Here is a 3,576-nt window from a genome sequence, read left to right on the forward strand (position 1 = left end):
ATTCGATTCCCCAGTACCCACAAAAAGCCATGCACAAAGTGGCTCATGTCTGGAGTTTATTTGCAGTGGCTGGAAGCCCTGATGAGCCCATTGTCTCTGTGCCTCTTGCATCTCTCTCTGCTTACAAATAAATAATGTATATATGAAACTAGGCCTCAGGACAGCCCCGTTTCCACCTTGCTGTGTGTCCTCACCCAAGCCACCTTCCTCTTTGCTCTTCCTTTCCTCATAGCACTGTGGAGATCGTGATCCCAGACCTTGTCAGCGTCACGATGAGGGGCAGAAGCACCCCACCACCACCAAAAAGAAAAACAATTGCTAACCTGAGATTTCACCCTTTGGAAAGCTAGCTGGAAACCAAGGGTAATGGTGGTGGTGGCTGAGGGTTTGTTTTGGTTTGTTTTTTCACTATGTACTTTCAGGGTGGCCTGGAACTCATCATAATCTTCCCACCTTTGCCTCCCGAATACTGGAATTAAAGACATGTGCCACCATGCCCAGCCCATGGTTTAGGCTTATCATCCTGGCACTTGGGTGGCTGAGGCAAGAGGATGCTTAAAGTACATAGTGTGGCCGGGCATGGTGGCACACGCCTTTAATCTCAGCATTTGGGAGGCAGAGGTAGGTGGAGCTCTATGAGTTAGAGGCCACCCTGAAACTACATAGTTAATTCCACGTCAGCCTGGACCAGAGAGAGACCCTACCTCAAAAAAATCAAAAAAAAAACCATAGTGTGTGGAAGGTTAACTGAAGCAGGGGTTCTGTCTATGCAGCAATGGAGAAGTTGCCATCCATGTTGGACTACCTCAAAAAAACAAATTTTGTGTGTGTGTGTGTGTGTGTGTGTGTGTGTATCTATCTGTCTATATCTGCTGGGCATGGTGGCACACACCTTTAATACCATCACTTGTATGGCAGAGGTAGGAGAATCGCCATGAGTACAAGGCCACCCTGAGACTACATAGTGAATTCCAGGTCAGCCTGGGCTAGAGTGAGACCCTATCTCGAAAAACAAATACAAACAAAAAGTTCACATGGCATAATTTCCTCAAGCTCTAAGTGTCAGAAACGACTGGGCTCCATCTTGTGCTCTGCCGACCCATGCTCCCTGGGTGTTGAGCTCAGACTTCAGGCCGAGAGCACCATCCACCCCCCTGACAAACTCCAGATCCCTCTCCAGCCAGAACTTCGGCCCTGCGCCTGGTCGACTTATCCACCTGCCTGTCCCCCCTATTCCTGGCTGTGTCATGGCCTTGCCTACTGAAAGCAGCTCTTGTTCTCTGTGAGAGCTGTTCCTCCCACACCTTCCCTTCAAAAGAAAGACCCACCATTCATTCAGCTGGTGCTTGGACCAAAACCATAGGTCAGTTTTCTTTTCTTTTCTTTCTTTTTTCTTCTTCTTTGTTTTGAGGTAGGGTTTCACTCAAGCTCAGGCTGACCTGGAATTCACTATGGAGTCTCAGGGTGGCCTCAAACTCATGGCGATCCTCCTACCTCTGCCTCCTGAGTCCTGGGATTAAAGGCATGCGCCACCATGCCCGGCTCCAGTTTTCATTTTGCTTTTGCTTTTGTTTTGAGATAAGGTTATTTTAAAATTTATTTATAAGGGAAAGAATGAGAATGGGCACACTAGGGCCTCTAGCCACTGCAAACAAACTCCAGACGGTATACACCACCATGTGCAGCTGGCTTCTGTGGGTTCTGGGGAATCAAATCTGGGTCCTTAGGCTCCGCAGGCAAGTGCCTTAACCATTATGCCATTTCTCCATCCTGGGATGGGGTTTTGTTGACCAGGCCAGTCCTGAGCCCCTGTGCCCAAACAATCCTCCTGTAGCTGTTTGGGACTCCATGTGTGCCTGCCCGCCAAGCCTCCTCCCCCGTCTTCCACCACATAGTCACTGCCCGACCGCCTGCTTGTCTTCACAGCTCTTATCTCCTCCAGCAGCAATCCTTCCAGTTTTAGAACCCAGCCGTTTCCTTCCAGCCTCTCCTCCCCCCTCCCACCCCCGCCAGCATCCATGCCTATGTTGCCGCGGCCCCTCCCGATTTCCCGCGGGCTCCCTGCAGTCCTTACCCACAGCAGCCTTTCATGCACGCAGCGTGTTCTGCGGCTCCCAATACACTTACAGCCAAATCTGAGCTCACCTCACCTCACCTCAGAGGCCCTGAGACACCTGCCAGCTACACGCCCCTTCTCTACCTGGGCACCTACCATGCCTCTTCCTCTCCACCTGGGCACACAGGGTCTGGCTCATCGCCTAGGCGCACCTCATGCGTCACTACTTCCTTCTCAACCCAGAGGTGCTACGGAACCTGCTGCTCAGTCCAGTTTGCCTGAGGGCCGTACTCAGAACTCCGTGGACCCCTCAATGCCTGGCACTGCTCACAAAATGCCCAGTACCTAGCCCTGCAGTGACACCGGTGCCACGTCTCACCAGTAGGTGGCGCGTCAGACACGTCCTGAACCGTGGTGTAGGGTCCAACCTCCTGATGACTCTCAGCAAAGCCAAGGGTCTCATGCTCTACCAACTAAGCTAGCCAAGCACCCTAGGGTTTTAATTTTTTTTTTTTGGTTTTTCGAGGTAGGGCCTTACTGTAACTCAGGCTGACCTGGAATTCACTGTAGTCTCAGGGTAGCCTCGAACTCATGGTGATCCTCTTAGCTCTGCCTCCCGAGTTCTGGAATTAAAGTCATGCACCACTACATCCGACCTTTATTTTTTATTTTTAAAAATAAGCCGGGTGTGTGTGGTGGCGCACACCTGAGACTACATAGTGAACTCCAGGTCAGCCTAAGCTACAGTGAGACCCTACCTTGAAAAACCAAACAAACAAACTATATATGTTTATTATTTAGACTGGGTGTGGTGGCTCATGCCTTTAATCCTAGCACTCAGGAACCAAAGGTAGGAGGATTGCTGTGAGTTCAAGGCCACCTTGAGACTACATGGTGAATTCCAGGTAAGCCTAGGCTAAAGTGAGACCCTACCTCAAAAAAAAAAGGGGGGGAGAGTGCTGGAGAGATAGATTAGTGGTTAAGGTGCTTTACTGAAAAGCCTAAGGACCCAGATTCAATTTCCCAGGACCCACATAAGCCAGATGCACAAAATGGCACATGCATCTGGAGTTCATTTGCAGTGGCTGGAGGCCCTGGTGTGCCTATTCTGTGTCTCTATCTATCTGCCTCTTTCTCTCTCTTTCAAAATGAATAAATAAATAAATAAATAAAATATTAAACAAAACAAAACAAAGTCAAGGGAATAACTCTCAAGTGTGGTGGTTCACGCCTGCAATCCCAGCACTTGAGAAGTAGAGGTAGGAGAAGGAGGAGTTCAAGGCTATCCTCAGATACATAAGGAGTCTGAGGCCACCTTGACCAAAAGAACCCTGTCTCAAGGAAAAACAAACAAACAAAACAAAAAAAAAAACAGCCAGAGGTGGCTCATGCCCATAATCCTAGCACTTGAGAGGCTGAGACAGGATCACTGTAATTTTTTAAAGAGAAACTTTATTTATTTATTTATATGAGAGAGACAGACAGACATTGGGCACACCAGGGCCCTCAGCCATGGCAAA

Source organism: Jaculus jaculus, chromosome 6, assembly GCF_020740685.1.
Source record: "Jaculus jaculus isolate mJacJac1 chromosome 6, mJacJac1.mat.Y.cur, whole genome shotgun sequence".
Taxonomy (NCBI): domain Eukaryota; kingdom Metazoa; phylum Chordata; class Mammalia; order Rodentia; family Dipodidae; genus Jaculus; species Jaculus jaculus.